Source organism: Lissotriton helveticus, chromosome 4_1 (genome assembly GCF_964261635.1).
Source record: "Lissotriton helveticus chromosome 4_1, aLisHel1.1, whole genome shotgun sequence".
In the NCBI taxonomy this organism is placed as follows: domain Eukaryota; kingdom Metazoa; phylum Chordata; class Amphibia; order Caudata; family Salamandridae; genus Lissotriton; species Lissotriton helveticus.
In genome coordinates this window covers 1,299,872,291-1,299,895,843 of record NC_136063.1, presented here as the reverse complement: position 1 = coordinate 1,299,895,843, position 23,553 = coordinate 1,299,872,291, and the positions used below count along the sequence as shown (strand labels likewise).

Genomic DNA, 23,553 nt, shown 5'->3' with positions numbered 1-23,553 from the left:
ACATATACACTCACTGAAACAACTGTTATAACATGTAGTCTTAACCTCATATACCTACTGAATGAACTATTCACACATTTTTGGCAATCACACACCCCCCACCAAACCACATAGACATTCATTTACCCATACAAATACTCAGTTAAGAAACCAATAACAAATATAGTCTTTAACATAGCAATTAAGACAAAGCAATAAAGACTTTCACACAGTTTAGTAACTACACATTATATATAGTGAGACTCTACAAATTAGTCAAGGAATCAATCAATGACACTGTTACTAAATCCACCATCCACACATTTATATTTATATATCCACTCATTCTTCAATGCAAAGTAGTGTATTTATAATACATATTTAAATATCAAAGCAAACCACATTCACTGGATGATGTCATCAGTGATGTCATTTGAGATGTCATCAGTGATGTCATCAGTGATGTCACTGATCATGTCATGAATGATGTAATATGTGACATCATCAGCAGTGGATTGTGGGTGCGCGAGTTATAGTGAGTGCAACTAACTATAACGGGGGAATTTCAATGGTTTTGTATGAGTAAATTGTCCAGCTAACTATAACTGGTGTGAAACCTATGGTTTTTTCAGTGAATTTCAAAGGTTTTTTAAATGCTAATTCCTAACTATAACGAGTGTGAAACCTATGGGGCCTTATTTACGAACCCCTTGCACCTCCGGAACGTCACTTTTTGTGACGTTCCGGTGGCGCAGAAGACTGAGTGATATTTATCAGGCAGGACTAAGCCACTTTTTGTGGCGTAATCCTGCCTGATAAATATCAGTCCCTTTAACGAGGTGTCCTGCGTAAAAGGGGCGTGCAATGGGTGTTGCTGGGGGCGTTCCCAGCAGCATCCATGGACTTGAGTAATTTATAGCATCCTCAAAGTCAGTCTTTCAAAAATTCCAAAGTATAGGACATGATAATCCAAATCCAAATGTTTCTCAAGAAAAGTCATAAACCGTGTCCGTGGGTCATATCTGCCCAAACGCTGATATTCCCAACGATTGAAAATGACTTTTCTTAGAAACATTTGGATTTGGATTATCATGTCCTATACTTTGGAATTTTTGAAAGACTGACTTTGAGGATGCTATAAATTACTCAAGTCTGCCCGAATTGTGTGGGTAAAATTGATACCTAGTCACTTTGAATAAGAATGTACTTACGACTCGTCTAACATTTGGAAGAAATATCTAGTTATATGACAACAGGATACCGACATAACTTGAAGGAAATAAGAACGCCCTGAAGAAGTTCTGTTGTACAGAACGAAATGCGTTGGCTGGCTGTGGTACATAAACGGTATACAACGGTAACCACGCATTTTTTTACAACGCGGTACCGTTACCACGCTACTTTTACCTCGCAAGTCGATACAACGACTTGCGCTGGGGGGCGCTCCAGGATAGTAAATTAATTTACTATCCAACTCCTTTCCCTAGAGTCCACGGGGACTGGAGTTGGAATAGTAAATTAAAAAAATTACTATCCAGCGCCCCTCCACGCAAGTCGTTGTAACGACTTGCGTGGTAAAAGTAGCGTTGTAACGGTACGCGTTGTAAAAGTACGCGTGGTACCGTCATATATTCTACATAAACTTAGGGAAAATAAAAGCATTTGAATATACACCAAGATTCAGCGCTTCAATAAGGACTCTAAGTGATATGATTTGATTGGACTTGTTGTGCAAGTGGTGCTGTGCCAGACTTTGGAATATTCTCCACTACTCTCTACTACTCCACTACTCTCTAATACTCACTCTCTACTACTCATTCTCTACTACTTTACTACTCTCTACTACTCTCTCTCTCTACTACTCACTCCCTACTACTCACTATCTACTACTCTCTACTACTCACTCTCTACTACTCTCTACTACTCACTCTCTACTACTCTCTACTCTACTACTCACTCTCTACTACTCACTCTCTACTACTCTCTACTACTCACTCTCTACTACTCTCTCTCTACTACTCTCTACTACTGACTCTACTACTCACTCTCTACTACTCTCTACTATTCTCTCTCTGCTACTCACTCTCTAGTACTCTCTACTACTCACTCTCTACTACTCTCTACTACTCACTCTTTACTACTCTCTACTACTAACTCTCTACTGCTCTCTACTACTTACTCTCTACTACTCTCTACTACTCACTCTCTACTACTCACTCTCTACTACTCTCTACTACTCACTCTACTATTCACTCTACTACTCTCTACTACTCACTCTCTGCTACTCTCTCTAATGCTCTCTACTACTCTCTACTACTCACTCTCTACTCTCTATTACTCACTCTCTACTCTCTACCTCTCTCTACTTCTCTCTCTACTAGTCTCTACCTCTCTACCTCTACCTCTCTAGCTCTACACCTCTACCTCTCGCTACACGCACACATATACACATATATATATGCATATATATGCATATGCATTTATATATATGTATGTGTATCTATATATATATATACATACATATATAAACACATATAATCTGCATATCTATATACATACAAATATAAATGCATGAATACATATACATATATGCATACATATGCATGTTATTTACATGAAAGTTTGAAAAACACTAATAAAAGCAAAGCTTAAAAGCCACCTCATTACAAACAGAATGGCTTTAACTTAAACAAGGGTGAGATCTATTGCATTTTCAATGCTTGTTTACTTTGGTTCCATCAAGAAGGCATTCAGATGTGTCACACATTTGCCATAAATTCTGAATGTTAGCACTCTAGTTGCTCATTAGATCACTGTAGTAAAGCTACTGCTCACCAGGGAAGTCTGCTGCTGGTATTCAAAGTGCATGTTTCAGTCTGCATGTTAGAATTTTTTTTAATGAAATAGAAGAGGATTTGAGAAGTCAAAATGTGCCCTAATTTTTCTTTCTTCAGCACTAATCATAATTTCTATGGCAAAATTAACCCCCTCATTTTGTTCTTTTGCAAATTAAATGTTTTAAGTGTTACCACTTTATTCCAATCAAGATGACTTCAGGTGTGCCATACTTTTGTCATAAGTAAGACTGTTAGCGCTCTAGAACACTCTGGGACATTCTGTCATTGGGCTATACTTGGGCTACATCTGGGGGATATGTGTGCTACATTTGGGCTCTTTTGTCTCTGGTGGCCATCTTGGGAGACTTATTTGTTATGAAGTTTCCTAATTTCCTCATTTACTACAGTCTCCTCAGTAGGAAATACTTTCAGTTTTCTACTTTGATTGCATCAAGAAGGCATTCAGATGTGATACACATTTGCCATAAATTCAGAATGTTAGCACGCTAGTTGCTAATTAGATCACTGTGGTAAAGCTACTGCTCACCAGGGAAGTCTGCTGCTGGTATTGAAAGTGCATGTTTCAGTCTGCATGTCAGAATTTTTCAATAAAATAGAAGAGGATTTGAGAAGTCACTCAAAATGTGCCCTAATTTTTCTTTCTGAAGCACTAATCATACTTTCTATGGCAAAATGAACACCCTCATTTTGTTCCTTTTTAAATTAAATGTTTTCAGACTTACCACTTCATTCCAATCAAGATGGCTTCTGGTGTGCCATACTTTTGTCATAAGTAAGACTGTTAGCGCTCTAGTTGTTCTTTAGAACCCTCTAGGACATTCTGTCATTGGGCTATACTTGAGCTACATCTGGGTGATATTTCGGCTACATTTGGGCTCTTTTGTCTCTGGTGGCCATCTTGGGAGACTGCATGTCAGAATTATTTTATGAAATAGAAGAGGATTTGAGAAGTCACTCAAAATGTGCCCTAATTTTTCTTTCTGCAGCACTAATCATACTTTCTATGGCAAAATATACCACCTCGTTTTGTTCCTTTTTAAATTAAATGTTTTAAGAGTTACCACTTTATTCCAATCAAGATGGCTTCAGGTGTGCCATACCTTTGTAATAAGTAGGACTGTTAGCGCTCTAGTTGTTCTTTAGAACACTCTGGGAAGCTGCAGTAGAACACAAAGGAATCAACTGACAGTCTCTGTCCTTGTTGGATGTACATGTTTTACTGAGAATGTCAGGCTTCTTTCTCACATGATTGAGAAAGATAATGTGAATTTACAGAAAGTATGCTTTCAGTTTAGCTTATAGATCCCCTTCCAAACCACTGTGGGAAAAGCATGAGATAATAGTTTTCTTTCAAACATGATTCATGATATCCCAGCAGAAGGCTTTTTCACATGGTAAAATCACCTTAAAACACACCACAATTCCTAAAATGTGTATGGTACCATCAACAAATTATTTATAATGTAACTAAAGTCCTAAAACCTTCTATTAACTGCAATGCTTTTTAATGAGGTGCTATCATGTATATTGGTCCCAAGATGGCTGCTAACACTTCTTGGATGAAGTGCTGACAGCCAATCAGATCTCACGATGAGATGTGTGATTAGCCTCCGCCCAGATATATATAATTTTTTTCTTTTGATTTTCTCAGGAACTACTGGAGGGATTTACACCATTTAACCAAAAGGGTGATCTGCGTACCAGACCCTACAATTTTCCCAAATTTGGTGTAATTCCGTTCAGCGGTTCGGGCTCTAGCTGTGTCTTATCGTCCTATGGAAATTAACATGGGGAAAACACGTATTGGGACCCCCCTTTTTTCTCGGCCCCCGCTTGATGAATCTTCCCAAGACTTTCAGGAAAGGAGCGGAGCGGAGCGGGCCGTCTTCTTTGAGAAATTTGCAAAGATTCAACAACCGGCGCTAAAGAATGTTGCGGATTTCCTAGGGAAACTAGGTCCTAACTATAACTACCTACTGACGACCGCCAGTAGGTAATATATATATGTGTATATTACCTACTGGCGGTCGCCAGTAGGTATATATAGTTAGGATTTTTTCCCTATGGGTTTTTTGAAAATTCTATGTCTAATAACTTTGGCGTTTGTGGACGGAATTGGCTGAAATTTTCAGGAAAATGGCACATTTTGTTTCTGAGCAGCCCCTGAAAATTTGGGGGGGTTTCGTCAAGGGGGGGCCGAGAAAAAAGGGGGGTCCAAAAACGTGTTTTTAACATTGATTTTTCCATAGGGCGGTTAGCCTCACTTTTAGCCCGAACGGCTGAATAGATTTGCACGAAACTTGGCAAAATTGTAGGGACTGGTAGCCCGATGTGCCTTTTGTAGGTCTCAATATATGTGCTCCAGTGGATTTTGAGAAATTAACGTTTAAAAAAAGATATATATCTGTAACAGCGGACCGGGCAGCGGCGCAAGACGCGTACTTTTCGCGCAACGGAGCTTTGTGAAGCGAAGCTGATTGGTTCTCTGGCGTCTGTCAACATTCCAAAAAGTCCGTAGCGGCCGCCATCTTGTCTCTCGGTAGGATCGAGAGACAAGAGGAGGCCAAAACAAAGGGGCAAATAACCATAAGGGGGCATAGTAGATCCTCCCTGACCCCCTAGGTTTAATGTGGAGGCTTTAAAAGGGCACCGCGGGGCAAAAAAAAAAATTTTTTTTTTGTTTTTTTGCGTGGGTAGCGCCCGGTCCGGGAACCGGGAAGCTTTCTGGGCAGCGTACTGCAATGAAAAATGAATGATAGACTTTTCAAATACTGTATGTTAATTGATTGTTGGTTTTGTTGATTATTTTTTATTTTTTTTGATTTTTTAAGGATTGTTTATTGTGTTTCATAATTTATTAAACTTTCTAACGCGGCGCGTCATATGACGCATTACGCGACAACGCAGGTCCAGAATATAGTCAAAATGTCTCCACCAACCAGCGGACGGCACACAACCCCTTTCAGCAGGCTAAATAGTTCTGTTAAATGACAACAGAAGGGACAGGCAACAAGAACCATCAGTCAAAGAGGGGAGGGCAAGTTCTTCTCTACCGGGTCACGTTGGAGCGCTACCGGAACTGATCGAATTGGTAGTCTACAGTGTTTCTGGATGTTTCAGACTGAAGCTGGCGTTAGCATGAGAGCACCACCATTTCGTAGCTCCGTCGTGGCCATTCCACGAGCAATCATGCTAGGCGCTCCCCACCAGAAGCCTGCGGGAGTCGGGGGCCCCCAAGACTTTTGTAGAATCTTCAAGGATGAGGGGACGCTTTCGAGAATGGAGCCCAAGCTCTAGCAGACAAGCGTCCGAGTTCCAAGGTGTCGCAGGCCCATTTTAGTGGACCACGCCCAAATCTGAAGAGATGGCCGCCATTTTGAGAGTCCTGTGGCAGCCGCCTATCGCTGCACCGCAAGAGCGGGAGCAACTCAAGTACATGGTGAGCGAGACGCTGTAGTCGAAAGAGCGGGCGGTAAACAGCTGAATAGCGGAAGAGGCACAGTGTAGCAAAAGCGGGCTGAATGGCAAATGAAACGGAAAAGGGGTGCCCCACTACAGCGTGTCTTTAGGTGAAACGGATTGTGGGACAAGGTGAAGAATGGAAGAGTCACCAAAAGGAAAAAAGTTCCGCTTGACCCCGGGAGCCGGCCACCTATGTCGGGGGCGATCTCAGGCCACACCAGGGCAACACGACTTGGGGAGGGGGCCGGAGCCAAGCGCCCCCTCCGAGTCCGCGACATGACACCGTCCCTCGGGGGCCTCCGTCAAGCGGTTCAGGGTGGCACCGCATCACAACAGCCCCCACTTACTTTAAGAATAGTGAAGATGAAGCAATTGCAAATAGGCTTCAGACAATGTTACAAGCACTCCTCAAAACTTTGAACTTTCAGAGTGCATGAGTTGGGACAGCGAGGGGTGATTTGGTTTCTCGGACTGTTTTTCTGGTCTCTCACCACTGGCATACTTTAACGTTTTCTTGTTTCTAGGACATTAATAGGTTTTATCATTACGTTATGTTATCGTTTCTTTGTTTGTTGTTTAATAAAAGTTCATGTTCATCAGTGGCCTACTGATTTTCGTTTTCCTATTTTTTTCTTTCCAGGTTGTTTCATGGTAAAGTTTCTGTTAACAGGATACAGTGATCACTTCGTTATTATTGCATATGTCCTTTTCACTAGGGGTGCTCTCTGGTCGGGCCAGATGACGTATCTCTAGTAAATGGTCCGGGTGAAAAAGGTGCATCAATCAGTGGGGAGTAGATAGGCATGACAGATTACAACGGGGGAGAAAGGTCCGCATTACGTACCCTTTCACTACTTGCAAAGATTTTCCTACGTTTATTTGCAAACAGGGAATACCTCCAAAAAGAACTAATTCCCAAACAGTCAATGTTCGGACAATCAATCAATCAATGAGGAATGAAATAGGTACGACGTGTTAAAGGCTTGCGTTACCTACCCTTCACTATCTGCAAAGGGAGAGAGAATATTCCTATTCTTCCTCGTTTGCAGGTAGAGAAGATCCTTAAGAGAATTAACTTCGAACAATTCAATGCTCGATTGAAACAATCAACAAGGGGTACTGTGAACACAAATGAACGCCGCTTATGTACATACGCATTGCTATTTTCAACAGGTTGTTCCTAATGTTTCTATTTTAGCGAGGTCAAAAAGAGATCCCATTAGTGGCCTACTGATTTTGCTCGATTCCTTTTGTTTTTTTACACGATTTTTCGCTATCTGCAAAGACTAAACAGAGTATTGCGACTCTGTGCTTGTTTGTAAATAGAGAATGAACCAAAGAGAACAATCAATCAAATGGAGAGAGAAGCAGGCACGACGGATTACAACGGGGGCAAAGGGCTGCGTTAACTACCCTTCACTATCTGCAAAGAGAGAGTACTCCTAATAGAAATGAGGGGTGGGGGGCAGTATTCAAAGCAGATCAGTGTGCATAAACACGAAAATGTTTTTACTTACCACGTACTTGACATTCGACAGCTTATGATATTTGCTATTAAAAAACCATTGAAATTCACTGAAAAAACCATAGGTTATAGACCATATATAGTTGGAATTAGCATTTACAAAACCTTGAAAATTCACTGAAAAAACCATAGGTTATACACCATATATAGTTAGGAATTAGCATTTAAAAAACCTTATTTTACTCACACAAAACCATTGAAATTCCATATATAGTTAGTTGCACTAACTATATATCGCGCACCCGCAATCCACTGCTGATCATGTCACATATTACATCATTCATGACATGGTCAGTGACATCACTGATGACATCACTGATGACATCTCAAATGACATCACTGATGACATCACTGATGACATCTCATTTGACATCATTCTTGTGCTAATACGATAAACCTCTTCAGACTCTAATATAACCTTAGATACACTCAGTGTAAACAGACACTCACACACTGCCACTCATCCATGGAGTTACTCACACACCCAGTCAGTCATGCAAAGAAACAATCTCACCTCCATTTCTTCAACTATACAGTTAAACACACCTTACTTATTGAAACATATACTAACACATATTTACTCTCTTATACAATCCCTGATACAAGTTCACAATGATCGATACAACCACTCACTCATTCAGTGGCTCTCATGCACAGTTATTTATATATGCCAACTCTCACATGTACTGTGTTTTACATATGTACTTACTATGACATGTAGCATTGAGATATCCATTCACTCATCAATACACTCATGCACACAGTCAACTGCCCATGTAGCTGTTTCCACATGCACTCTTGAACTCATACACCTAGTGAATAAACTGCTCACACATCTATGCATAGAGTCACACACCTTCCAGCCACCCCCACACAAACTCAATCTCCCATAGAAATACTTGGGCAACCAATTAATAACACATATAGCCTCTCGTATAGCTAATGATCAACACATGCAGCAGTTTACAGAACAACAGACATAATGATGCACAAATTAAGACAGTTTAGTCACTAACCCATGCATTCAGTGAGACACATTTAATCACTCACTCATACAGTCAGTCATGCACCTACTAAATCCTTCATCCAGACACTTATACATCCACTCAAGACATATTTTAACTTTACAGAAAAATACAGTCACTGGATGTTGTCATCAGTGATGTCATCAGTGATGTCATTTGAGATGTCATCAGTGATGTCATCAGTGATGTCACTGACCATGTCATGAATGATGTAATATGTGACATGATCAGCAGTGGATTGCGGGTGCGCGATATATAGTTAGTGCAACTAACTATATATGGAATTTCAATGGTTTTGTGTGAGTAAAATAAGGTTTTTTAAATGCTAATTCCTAACTATATATGGTGTATAACCTATGGTTTTTTCAGTGAATATATATATATATATATATATAGCGCACTCTTCTAGGTTTTGATTAAGCTTGTTTAATCCATCAAGGAAACGACTTCCTCACCTACGCGTTTCAAACAGATTACTGTTCTTGCTCACGGTAGTTACAAGTCCATTTTTTCTTTTTACTATTTATACCCTCCTGCCCATGTAGCACTTAGGATGCATTATGGGAGGGGTAGTTTTTAGTGAAAACACACCATGTCAGGTCTCTTTTGCAAGATATAACAGTCTAATTGTTTGACTTTCGGATGACTTGATGGCTGAGTGCCTATGGTTTTATTGAGATAAAACCATTATATTGCGGGTCGAGTTGTTATCTCGCTCGCTACATACATGTACAATTACAGTACATTGTGGGTGATAGCTAAGTGCTAATTGCGAAAGTCAATGATTTATAACTTGGTCCAGGACTCTGACATTGTTTAAAATAAACGCTATAATTAACAAACAATAAGTTTTTTCTACTTATACATATGTACTCAGTTTAACCCTATATATTTCAAACTTATAAGCATTGTGTACTCAAAGGAGTCAAGACGTTTGGTTCAAGTTTCAAGTTTCAAGTTTTCATCATAGATTCAAACACTTTTACATGAGAAATGATCTTTAAGAAGATTATCTTATTTACATGGAGGTCTTCGTACATCTAATCATGTGAGTATGTTGGACTACTAAATAATCACAAATGTACATAAAGTTCTTCGTCCCCGTTCAATCCTTGCGGGGTCTTAGTTTTGAACTTTATTATTAATTTAGACTCCAGACGTCTGAGTTTCTGCAGGTGATTGCCGCCTCGCTCATTTTCCGGTATCATTGCCAGTCCCGAATATCTTACATTTAGCCAGGTTTTGTTTCTGTGCGTCATGAGATGTTTTGCCATGGCGTACGTTTGGTCCTTGTTTTGCATGGCTCTGATATGTTCTAAAACCCTTTTCTTTAGGGCACATATGGTTGATCCAATATATCTCTTACCACACTCACATTCCAGGAGATAGACAACATAATGGGATTCACAGGTGATCTTGGTCTGAATTTCAAAGGGTTTGCCTTTCGGATCAGTTATGGCTTTGAGATTTTTTCCGATTTTACACGCTTTGCAAGACAAACATTTGGTGAACCCTTTTTGTCTTTTTTCCAGCCATGTTTCTTCTCTTCTGTTTACGAAATGGCTTTTGACCAGAATGTCACTAATTGATGGTGCTTTTCTGAAGGAAAGAAGGGGGGCATCTCCTATTATGCTTCCAATGTCAGGATCCTTTTTCAATACACTCCAGTATTTTGTAACCGCTTTTCTTATGTTTATACACGTTCTCTGACAGTCAATCGGTTCTCCCATAGGGGATACAAGATGAATACAATCAAAAGAGGAGAAATGAGAGCACGAGAAAAAACGAGAACAGAGACACTGATAGTCAAGAAAAAAGAGGCTATTGAAACAACAAAGGAAGAAAAGCCACGCCTCATCCTGACATACTCAAAAGAAAGTATAAACATAAGAAAAGCGGTTACAAAATACTGGAGTGTATTGAAAAAGGATCCTGACATTGGAAGCATAATAGGAGATGCCCCCCTTCTTTCCTTCAGAAAAGCACCATCAATTAGTGACATTCTGGTCAAAAGCCATTTCGTAAACAGAAGAGAAGAAACATGGCTGGAAAAAAGACAAAAAGGGTTCACCAAATGTTTGTCTTGCAAAGCGTGTAAAATCGGAAAAAATCTCAAAGCCATAACTGATCCGAAAGGCAAACCCTTTGAAATTCAGACCAAGATCACCTGTGAATCCCATTATGTTGTCTATCTCCTGGAATGTGAGTGTGGTAAGAGATATATTGGATCAACCATATGTGCCCTAAAGAAAAGGGTTTTAGAACATATCAGAGCCATGCAAAACAAGGACCAAACGTACGCCATGGCAAAACATCTCATGACGCACAGAAACAAAACCTGGCTAAATGTAAGATATTCGGGACTGGCAATGATACCGGAAAATGAGCGAGGCGGCAATCGCCTGCAGAAACTCAGACGTCTGGAGTCTAAATTAATAATAAAGTTCAAAACTAAGACCCCGCAAGGATTGAACGGGGACGAAGAACTTTATGTACATTTGTGATTATTTAGTAGTCCAACATACTCACATGATTAGATGTACGAAGACCTCCATGTAAATAAGATAATCTTCTTAAAGATCATTTCTCATGTAAAAGTGTTTGAATCTATGATGAAAACTTGAAACTTGAAACTTGAACCAAACGTCTTGACTCCTTTGAGTACACAATGCTTATAAGTTTGAAATATATAGGGTTAAACTGAGTACATATGTATAAGTAGAAAAAACTTATTGTTTGTTAATTATAGCGTTTATTTTAAACAATGTCAGAGTCCTGGACCAAGTTATAAATCATTGACTTTCGCAATTAGCACTTAGCTATCACCCACAATGTACTGTAATTGTACATGTATGTAGCGAGCGAGATAACAACTCGACCCGCAATATAATGGTTTTATCTCAATAAAACCATAGGCACTCAGCCATCAAGTCATCCGAAAGTCAAACAATTAGACTGTTATATCTTGCAAAAGAGACCTGACATGGTGTGTTTTCACTAAAAACTACCCCTCCCATAATGCATCCTAAGTGCTACATGGGCAGGAGGGTATAAATAGTAAAAAGAAAAAATGGACTTGTAACTACCGTGAGCAAGAACAGTAATCTGTTTGAAACGCGTAGGTGAGGAAGTCGTTTCCTTGATGGATTAAACAAGCTTAATCAAAACCTAGAAGAGTGCGGTGTTTTATTTCAAATTTGCTTTGGAAAATTGTAACGAGTCTTGTCCTTGACTCGGCACCGGCACCAGCTGAATGGTCGCTCCTCCTCCAGAAGGGACATTTGCTTGAACATATATATATATAGATATATATATATATATATATCTATATATATATATATATATATATATATAGATATATATATTTATATCGAATTATATACACATGTATTAAATATATATATGTATATATATGTATATGCATATATATATAAAATTAGCTTTTTATATTTTTCATAATTGTTTCTCCGAAGACAGCTTTGTTCGATATATATAGTTACTAGCTTACCCGTTGCGCGTTGCTGCGATCTCAGAAGAAAGGAATGTTGCTGCTGCTATATCTTCTGAATACCTCAGAATGGCATTTTCAGGTGACATTTTAACTTTTTTCTCTGGTTTGTGTACACTTTCTAATGATACTTGTGTCTCGCACTCGATATTTGCCCCTGTGTCTTTCACCCTAGACTACTTCCCCTCCGGTTCTATTTCGAACCAGATAAGGCCTCATCACATTTGTTATACTTTTGAACGCGAGCGCGAGAGCACAGCGCTTACATGCTCATACCTTGCGCCCCCATCACGACTCGGGTTCATTCCCGATCCCGCATCGTCTCGCCAACACTCCGTCTCCGCACAACGAAGACGGATTCAACATGTTTGGGCAGCTTCTCTGGCCCCCTCAACGCGTGTAGCTGCGCTCGAGGAGGGCCGGGTTACATTAGAGGAATTCACCTTCGGAGCGATTCTCGATGCTCGTTCGTTTGAGAAGAACGGACTTGATCAGTTTGTATTCGAACAGCTTCTAATCTTGCTTCGATATTTAAAATATTTTTATGCCAGAAACCTTCGCGGGAGTGTACTCAACAACTTCCCAAAGTTTCATGGCGATCAGATGAATGGTGTAGTAATGCATAAAGGACAAACAGACAGACAGACAGACATACATTCGTTTTTATATATGAGAGTAAGTCGTCACCAGAAAGAGACTCCTGCCTTTAGAAATGACAAAAAGCTTTTGGGGGGCGCTGGTTCGGTGATTAGGTGCGTGGTCTGTGCGCTGAACCTATTTTGTATGTCGGCGATCTTGCGGTGAAAGAACGAGGCGAGTGAGTTGCAGAGGTCTTGCGAGGGTGTGATGTCGTTGTTGCAGGCGCTGGGGTTGGAGAGCTCTTTAACGATGTTGAAGAGTTCCTTGCTGTTGTGGGTGTTGTTGTCCAGGCGTTCTTTGAATGTTGACCTTTTGGTGGTGCGGATCAGCTGGTGGTGTTTGCGGGTGGCGTTCTTGAGGGCTGTCATGTTCTCCGTTGTCTGGTCCTGGCACCAGGCTTTCTCGAGGGTACGGCAGGTTTTCTTGGAGTTTTTGAGGTCGTTGGTGACCCATGAGGCTAAATAGTGCTAAACCATCACAGGTGCTATGTCTCTTTTTCAAGGTGGCCACAGGATGCATTTATGGACATTGTGAGCCCTCTCTCATCTCAGGTGTCTTGGTTTCTTGGGCGCACAGCAGGTGCACTGGGGGCTCGAGGTCCGGTGGCGTAGCAAGGTCAGGTAGTACCCGGTGCGGAACATTTCTTGTAACCCCTCTTGACAAAATGGCACAACTATGTTTAAAACTCATATTTTTGCCCTCCAGCTGTCTGCCCTGTTTAACCAAGTTTTTGCCCATAAGCAGCAGCCTCCATCATGGAATGGTAATATCATCCACCCCATTTTCAAATAGGTCGACAGGAGACTGCCACAGAACTATCGTCTAATATCTTTGATAGACGTGGAAGCCAAACTATACGCATCCTGCATTCTGGAGGAAATACAGGAATGGGTGGATAATACCAATCTAATCCCCAGTTATCAAACAGGTTTTCGAAAAGGGACAGGGACAACAACAAATCTCACAGCCCTAGCACTCCTGATAGAAAGAGCCAAAACGAAGAACAGCCGGTTATACGGCTGCTTTATGGACATCAGAGCCGCCTTTGACCGAGTTAGTAGGGGGAGACTTTGGGCAAAACTCAAGAAGTGGGGGCTGTCAACAAACCTTCTCAACTCTCTAATGCTCCTCTACACGGACACTTGGGCAAGGGTTAAACAAGGACAGGGCACAAGTCTCACGTCAAAAATTCCAACTGAAGACGGACTGAAACAGGGCTGTGTCCTGGCTCCTTGCTTATTTAATCTATACCTCGCCGATCTAGGGGAAAAACGTGGTCAAGTTGTAAGTCATGCTCCGAATCTCTGCAACATCCCAATGCCAATTATTCAGTTTGCAGACGACATTGTCCTTTTAAGCCAAACTCCAATCGGGCTGCAAAGGCTGATAAATGCTCTACAACTCTACTTAGATGAAGAACATCTGGAACTTAATAGAGACAAGACAAAAGTAATACGTCTTGTAGAGCCAAAATCAATTAAATACAATTGGACATGTAACCACCTTGCAATAGGGGAACAGCCGCATTATCGATATCTGGGGGTCACCATCGGCAAAGATAATTCAAAAAAACAACACTCTGCGGTGTTAAAAGCTAAGTCCCAGACGTTAATCTACGGATACAGGCGTCTCTTGCAAAAACTGGATGGTCCAAATTATACCCATCTTTTAAAAGTAATGGCCGCTCAGGTTTTACCCACATTATCGTATGGGCTAGTAACATGGCTTGGAGGGGAGATTGGTCTACTAAATACTCTACAAAACAAAATTTATAAAGAAGTATTCAAACTGCCTAAATGCTCCTCACCAGCGCAGGTGAGATTAGAATTCGGGCTTCAAAATCAAAACTTCAGGGCCAAGTCAACATTTGTTAAATCTTGCCACAAACTTCGTGCCGCCGACCCAGACACTCTAAATAATCTTTTTTGGCTAGCAATTAATACAGATCCCACTCAGCCCTGGGCCATTCATTTGGAGAAATGCCTTGTGGACTTTGATCTGCCAGTAACATGGAATAAAAAAGTTGATCAAGCCAGCTTCTGCAAAATAGTAAATTCTATTGCTAAAAGGAAGTCTGTTTTAGAAGACAAACAAACATTGTCCCATCGACGTCATGCCTGGTCAGTCATTTCTTCTTACTCACTCCAACAACCTCAGGCCTATTTGGCAACCCATTTTAGTCACTATTTAAAAAAATACCTTATCAACCTCCGTATGGGCCTTCACAGATCTAGGGACTTACTACCTTCCTGGAAACCCCAAGATGATTGCCCAAAATGTCGACTCTGCGGATATCATACTGAATCTCTAGTTCATTTGTTTTGTGTATGTCCACCCCTTATGGTATCTAGAAGACGCTTTATACAGGACATATTGAACAACCTGAAAATAAGAACATGTCGCCAGGCCGTTATTTTCTGGCTGGGAGGTTCATCTCCAATCCTGACCTGTCGGGGTCTCAAATTTATGATGGAAATTAGAAAGCAGCTACAGGCCTCCCAATGATCATTTTACATATTGCCTTGCCCCTTATCCTCTTTGCTAGTGACCCCCAGCCCACTCTATAAATCCTTATCTTGTAAGAGGGGGCGGGTTTTGAGTAGAGCTCTGGTTTTAACTCTTTTTTAAATTGTTATCTTCTTATTTTCTATAATGTAACCTGCATTGCAAACACTGGTTAATATTACCTTTCTTATTGTAAGGATTTTTATTAATTCAACAATAAAAGTATTTTGTATTGTATTGTAAATTAACCAATATTCATAAAGAGAGTCAGAACTAATTTTCAATATTAAATTGTTATTTAATTATTACTTAACTAAATTACCACCCTTTACTCCTTCAAACCTAGTAACCCACACCTAAATATAAATACATAGGTGTAACGCAATATACATAATTGATAATCAATTATATTACTAATTAACAGTTGATACTTAATTGATAATGAAAATATTCTTATTTAACTTCCCACCCAACATTAACCCTGCAAACCCAGCCCCCACACAAAATAACATATAATTATTGAAAAATTACATAAATAATGATAAGTTAAATATCTAATGATACATTAATGATTAGTTCCCTAATTCTTACTCATGTAACCTCCCACCCCATACCCCTACATACCTAGAAACATGTAGCTAAAATAAATCAATAGTATATAATGTACATTATAGATAAGTACTACAATTATTAATAGTAAATTAATAATTGTCAATTAATCATTATTTAATTAATTGTACAAAATATATGAATATTGCACAATGTATACAATTAATTACCAATAATTGCTTAATCAACTTCCCACCAAACACCCCTAGAAATCCAGCACCCACACATAAAATACAATTATTACATATTTGTACATAATTAATAATTAAATAAATATATAATTATACATTAATAATAATATTTTTTTACATTACTTAATGAACTTTCCAGCACATACCCCTACAAACCCAACAACCCTCTACAACACCAAAGCTACTATCAGCAATTCACTCAAAAGAGTCTAAATCACTTAAAAATACAAACCATATTAAAAAAAACTAATAACTAATAACAATTATTCAAAAATGTATAGCACATAAAAAGCTGTCCTTGCATAATTAAAAGTACACTTGAAAGACAATTTGGGTCGCAGTGTGTTTGTTCGAAGGAGCTATTGGCATGATAGTATATATAGGATTATTTGGTGTTAAAAATTAACCAGCTAAAGGGAACTATTAGTTTTACAAGCAGGCAAATCAAATATTAGACGAACTTATAGCTAAGGATAAGGCCGAAAAGCAGGATATGCAATACCTAACACTTACTTGAATAATCGTGCGCTTTCGAAAAACTGGGTCGGCCACGGCAGCGTATTCAGACAGAACAGCTGATCGCTTCCGGTTGACCCTGCCGTTTTTTATACTGATAGAGAGTGGCGCGAGAAAATAACTCACGCGAGATTACATTTAGGAAAGCCGATTTTGGCGGCCATATTTGAATAGGCAAATCAATATATAATAATACCCATAAAATGACTTTCTCTTAAATAAGGCTAGTTGATCTACGATAATCGATTGTTAGGATATACTTTAAAGCGAACTGGTTTATTAAGGGCGTGGGATGGTTGAAACTCTTGGCACGATAGGGCTGGATAATCGTTATTTGTGTTTCTTTACCTATAGTCAATCTCCATGTCAACAGAAACATCCAGGGAGACCAATAGTCTTGGGGTGTAACTCTATCCTGAAACCCCTCGCCCAATATTCAGATTTTTTTATCAGACCCTTTGTCAATGAATCAGAAACGTACATTAAAGACACTACTTCAGTGATAAACAAACTTGAAAATCATCCTTTTAATCCTGAAGAAGAATACCTAGTAACGATGGACATCACAAGCCTCTACACCAACATCCCTCAAGAGGATGTTCTAGTAATACTAACTGACATACTAGATAGCCGTGTAAGGCCACATAATGTACCTACTGAATTCATAATTGAGTGTATTCGTCTCTCTATGTGTGAAAACTTCTTTCTTTTTGAAAAAGACTATTACCAACAACTCAAAGGCGTTGCTATGGGGGCTGTTTACGACCCCAACATAGCGAACATCTATGTGTCGAACTTTGAACAGAATTTCATCTATCACCATTTGAATCCATTTCTAGCCAACATTTCCAGCTGGCTCAGGTATATAGATGACGTGTTTTTAATTTGGAAAGGCAACATCAATCTTCTAAAACAATTTCATGAACGATTAATAACATTAATCCACATCTACAATTTACTCTTGACTACAACACCAGCGAGATGAACTTTCTTGACATCACTGTCAAAGTAAACAATGATAATACGATCTATACTTCTCTATATACAAAACCGACGGCAAGAAACACTCTCTTGAAATATGATAGCCATCACCCTAAAGCATTGCGTGATGGGCTACCATTTGGCTAATTTCTTCAAATCCGAAGAAATTGCTCAAAACGGTCAGACTACTTTCAAGAAGCAAAAATTCTGAAAATGAAACTGCTAGAAAGAGGTTATCCCAAAAAACTTCTGAAAAATTCTTTAAAACGCGCATGGTACAACAACCGTGACGCTTTACTGGAAACTAAACCGAAAAAGACAGAAGCTCCTTTAGTATGTATAACAACTTTTGGTACTATGAGCCAACAGGTCAAAAAGATTGTTGTGAAATACTGGCCTCTTCTACATGAACTACCTGAGCTAAAAGAAAGGCCGTTATTTGCCTTCAAACGAGGACCTAATCTTAAAGATCGGCTGGTTCATGCTTATGAAAAACAGGAGCCTAACATTGTGGACAACATGAGACAGTTGACACCGATATATGGCCATTTCAAATGCAACAATTGTATTGCATGCAATACAACCAACAACATACATTTTTTTTAAATCAATGGCAAAAAAGTTCTAATTAAACATTTCTCTAATTGCAGAACCACCAACGTGATCTATTGTATTCGCTGCCCATGTGATCAACTCTACATCGGCAAAACCACACAAATGGTTAAGCAAAGGATTTTGCAACAGCAGTCCCGCAAACGATGCAGGGTTGAGAATGCTCCCCTTGTAGACCATTATTTACAATTCCAACATTCCGAAAAAGAAATGACCTGGTGGGTCATTGAATTGGTCAAACCCACAATCCTACACAAAAACGTAGACAATATCCTGACTTTAAAAGAGAATCGCTGGATTGAAACCGCAGACAGTATAAAGAATGGAATGAATTCATCTACCGAGTGGCACTCTCTGGCGTGCCTCAGTTGATGCTTTCTTAATAATTCAGCTCCCTCTCGAGAATTCAGTATCTTGCCTAGGCTGAGAAATCTAAAATGACCTCTTAGATAAAACGCAGCTGAGAAATTTAAAAGTTATCTTTTAGGTATAATACAAGCTTAAATGATTTTCAAGTAATGCGTTGTAGAAATGTACTTTGATGTCAAACATCTTAGAATTGTTGTTTGTTTTAGTGTAAACACCAAGATTGTGCGCGCATCCTGGCTGCGACAGTTATCTCTCTCCCTTTCAAAGAACATGTTGTCTTCATACTCAAAAACATGTATATACCTCTTGAAATTGTTCATGAAAATAATGTCTGTTTACGATGTTTCTGTTGACATGGAGATTGACTATAGGTAAAGAAACACAAATAACGATTATCCAGCCCTATCGTGCCAAGAGTTTCAACCATCCCACGCCCTTAATAAACCAGTTTGCTTTAAAGTATATCCTAACAATCGATTATCGTAGATCAACTAGCTTAATTTAGGAGAAAGTCATTTTATGGGTATTATTATATATTGATTTGCCTATTCAAATATGGCTTCCAAAATCGGCTTTCCTAAATGTAATCTCGCGTGAGTTATTTTCTCGCGCCACTCTCTATCAGTATGAAAAACGGCAGGGTCAACCGGAAGCGATCAGCTGTTCTGTCTGAATACGCTGCCGTGGCCGACCCAGTTAACGAAGTTTTCAAAAGCGCACGATTATTCAAGTAAGTGTTAGGTATTGCATATCCTGCTTTTCGGCCTTATCCTTAGCTATACGTTCGTCTAATATTTGATTTGCCTGCTTGTAAAACTAATAGTTCCCTTTAGCTGGTTTATTTTTAACACCAAATAATCCTGCACCACCGTTGGCAGTCCTCGACTAATGCATGCTTTCGAGCGAGCTAGTAATTCGTCACTTGCACCTAGAGCATGTGCCAGATTCAGCTACATTGTTAGCAAAGAATGTATATTCCCTTTTCATGACTATAAGCATTTAACTAAAATAAACAGCCAGCGGCGACCCTGCAGTCTTAATGGGTCAAGACACATTATGTAGCCAAACCCAGCACGTATTTGAGAGCTTTGAGACATTTAACCCGAGTTAGACTAGACCCTTAATCCACCATTCCCTTCTTTACAGAAACGTGACGACGCATTGAATGCTATTGCATGAACCGTAAACGCTTTTCCCTACGCCTTCTCTCACCAACATCTAAAGGTAACTTTCATTGTTAGTAGAGTCCAGTGGGTGTAGGAACGATAAAATACCTTTGACTCAAACTAGTTACTCTTGTTCCATAGCGTTTGTTGAAGTGGAGTCGCAGATTTTAACTTCGACCAAGGGTTCCGAACAATTGATACTTTCTCAATCAACATCACTGACCTGGCTAGGAAGTGCATGTGTTTTTGATTTTAAGTAAGTGTGATCCATTCACAAACGTTTTGCCATAACACACTATGATGGATTAGTTATTTTAAATTTGACAGTAAGTCGCCACACCGACTTGCAAAAACTGTTTCAGTAATCAAAAGTCTGAAGCCTGAATCAAAACTGAACAGTAGTTTTCAATATGTTAAATGTATTTTTGATTAATGAATTGTAAAATGAAATATAAATCTTGTGACCAGGTTATAATATTATGTTATTTTTGTTACATTTTTCCAGAGGGTCCACATCCAAATGCACTAAAGTTTATGTCCTGATGATGGTCTTATGAAAGCATAACACAAAGACCGAAACGTCGACAACTGTGTCTAATTCTGCATGGGATTCACCCACTATTGATTTTCATTTACTTTTTGATTTGAAATCTTTATGTTTCATCTGTTAGCAGTTTAGACTTTTTCTCTTTGATATACCTGTGGAATATTCAATACACTCCCTGTATATCTCTAATGCATTCTTCTGTATCCCGTTTTTATAAATGATTAATTCCTGTGTCTTCAAGTAAACAAAAACTTTTCTGACTTCCAAAACCTGGTTATTGTATTATTTTTGATAATGTTAGTGTGGTAACATTATTTGTTTGTCTTTAAATTCACTTACCCCAGCCACTAGTTTATAACAGTGTGAGTTCTCAATTAATTTAAGTCTCATAGCAGCTGATTTTCAACAATATAAACAAAATCCCTTGCTGGCCCAATTTCATAACTGTTTGTCTGCCCAAGCCCGCAAGGGTATATTGGGTTGCTCACCTATTTCTAATTTTCGTTTACGTAGAGCACAAAAGGCTTCTGGTAATCAGGAGTACCAAGCAGAGGAGCAGAGCAAAGGGCAACATTTAATTGCTCAAAAGCTTGCTGCAATGCAGATGTCCACGGCAGGGGTTCATGCACTTCTTTGGTGTTCAGGTAAAGGATGGGTTTTGTTAGTAAGGAATAATTGGGAATCCAGTGACAACAATACGAGGTTATACCAATAAAGGCACGCACCTCACGTTGGGTCTTAGGAACAGGCATATTAGTGATAGCAGCTATGCTTTCTGGTGTTAGTCTGCGACCCTCCTTCGACAGTAGGTGACCTAAATAGGTGACCTCCTGTCGACAATATTGAAATTTTGGAAGGTACACCTTGTGCCCATGATGTGCTAAAGGCAACAGCAATTTAACTGTAGCACCTTTACAACCATCATCAGTATCAGAATCCACAAGAAGGGTGTCAACGCACTGCAAGAGCACTTTACCAGGGGGAAGTTCCAAAGAATCCGATTGTGTTTTTAAAGCTTGACTATAGATACGAGGGCTTTCTGTATAGCCTTGTGGAGCACAACAGAATCTAAAGCTCCGGACAGTTTTTGCAAATCTAAACAGATATCTGCTATCTGTATGGATTGGTATGCTGAAGAAAGCATTTTTCAAATCAATCACAGAGAAGAATTTCACCGAGGGGGTAATCATTGTCAAGATCGTGGTAATGTCTAGACATACAAGATACTGGGGAACCACTATCTTGTTAATCTCTCTAAGGTCAATTACAAAGCAGTAAGTGTCAGGATGAGCATCAAGAAAATCCGATAGTGCCTTTTTAAGAATAGGAAGAATACGGCTATTACACACATTCGCCACTGTCTCCTCAATCACACCAGAATCAATGAGAGCCTGTATTATTTGCAATACAGCCTTTTCCACCTGCCTGTGATACCTTATATGGGGAATATGTGGCAATTTGGCATTGTCCTTTATCTGGATAGAGACCGGTGGGATCTGGAACAACCCCACATCCATGTCTACTGTGGCCCACAATGTGCGTGGCACATTTTTAAACTCAGTGGGGAGGGGGCATCTTTGCGAAGCATTGTTTTGCCCAGGTCACCTTTGGTCCAATAGTCATGTATACGCCGTCTGGAGAACAAAATATTGTCGCATGTAATCTTTTTAACAAATCCAATCCCATCAAATTCTCCCCGCATTTTGACGTTAACAAAAATGGTGAATCAACCGTAGAGGGGCCAATACTCAAAGCAAGAGGTTTGGAAATGGGGCTAAAAACTGGCATGCCAGAAATACCTACCAACACATTATTTGGCCAGACAGAGCTGCCCCTGGGACCAGTGAACAAGAAACAGCTATTCAAATCACCCGTGTCAATCAAAAATGTCTTAGTCGTGCCTTGCAGATCCGCAGTGACATATGGACCGCATTGATCTACAGGTACCGGAACAGGCCCCTTGCCCTGTCCCTGGCTGTCCTTGCTGTGGTACATCTCTGTCACTTCATCCATGTCACAGTCATCATGATAGTCCTGTCGTTCTCAGGGGTAGTCAAAATAGTTCCCGCTCTGTCGAGTATACAATGTATTCTCTGACTGCATCTCCCCTCGGCCTGCTCCTCGTCTTCCATGTCATCTAAATCCCTAATCTATCGGGCCTCACCTTTCTGCGAAAACTCCGGACACTCATTCCGCCAATGTCCCTCCTGCTTACAATATGCACATTGGTTGGGCCCAATAGGCGCACCCGAAGCATAACCCCTGTTAGACCGGGGCAACCATTGGGCCGAACCCAAACCTCTGCCTCTTCCACCTCCCCTTGCTACTTGCTGCATCAACACCCTCGTCTTCAATTCCTTTGACTTTTTCTCCACTTTCTCTTTATCCTCATTTTCCCTTTGCTCATAGTACAGTGTCATACTTAATATGTCTGACGGGGAGAAGGTGCTCCAAGTACTTTCCAAAGCCTGCAAACTGGTTGCAATCTCGGGGAGTAAGTTATTAACAAACATGCTGACAAACAACTGGTCACCACCCTCCAATGAGAGATCCTGACCACTAAAGTCTAGAAACACACATTCAAACCTAGTAAAGAAATCAGACACACTCTTGTACTTCTTCTGATGACATGCAGTCAACTTGTCCCCATCCACTTGTCTCGGTGGGATAAGGGAATGCATATGGGTGATAATGCAACCGGGCAAGGCTAATAACTCCACATTTGGCTTCTTGCCGGGCTTGGGTTCCATGTCCCGCGTCCTAATCTGATCCCATGTTCCACCCAATTCCACTACATGATCCTGTGTATGCACTTGCCTCCATATGTCTACCAGTACCAACAGGCCAAAAACAACTCAATATCAGCTAACATCATCACCGTGGAAGAGGCCGCTTCTGTCAACTCCTTGCAGTACACAGTCACATTTTTAGAGGGTCCGGCAACTGAGCTTTAAGGGATATTACCTCACTCCTCTTCCAAGGAGTATAAATCCACAGTTCCTGAAACCAAGCACCAACTCGTTGTATAATCACAGTATTCGTTGAGTCGCGCAGTTCTGAT

At 39.9% G+C, this 23,553-nt stretch overlaps 1 protein-coding gene across 1 annotated transcript in view; it reads left to right on the top strand.

Moving 5' to 3' along the window:
- GALR1 (galanin receptor 1) overlaps positions 1-23,553 on the top strand; it is an 890,007-nt gene that overhangs the window by 530,722 nt on the left and 335,732 nt on the right. The gene's annotated exons all lie outside the window — the stretch shown is intronic.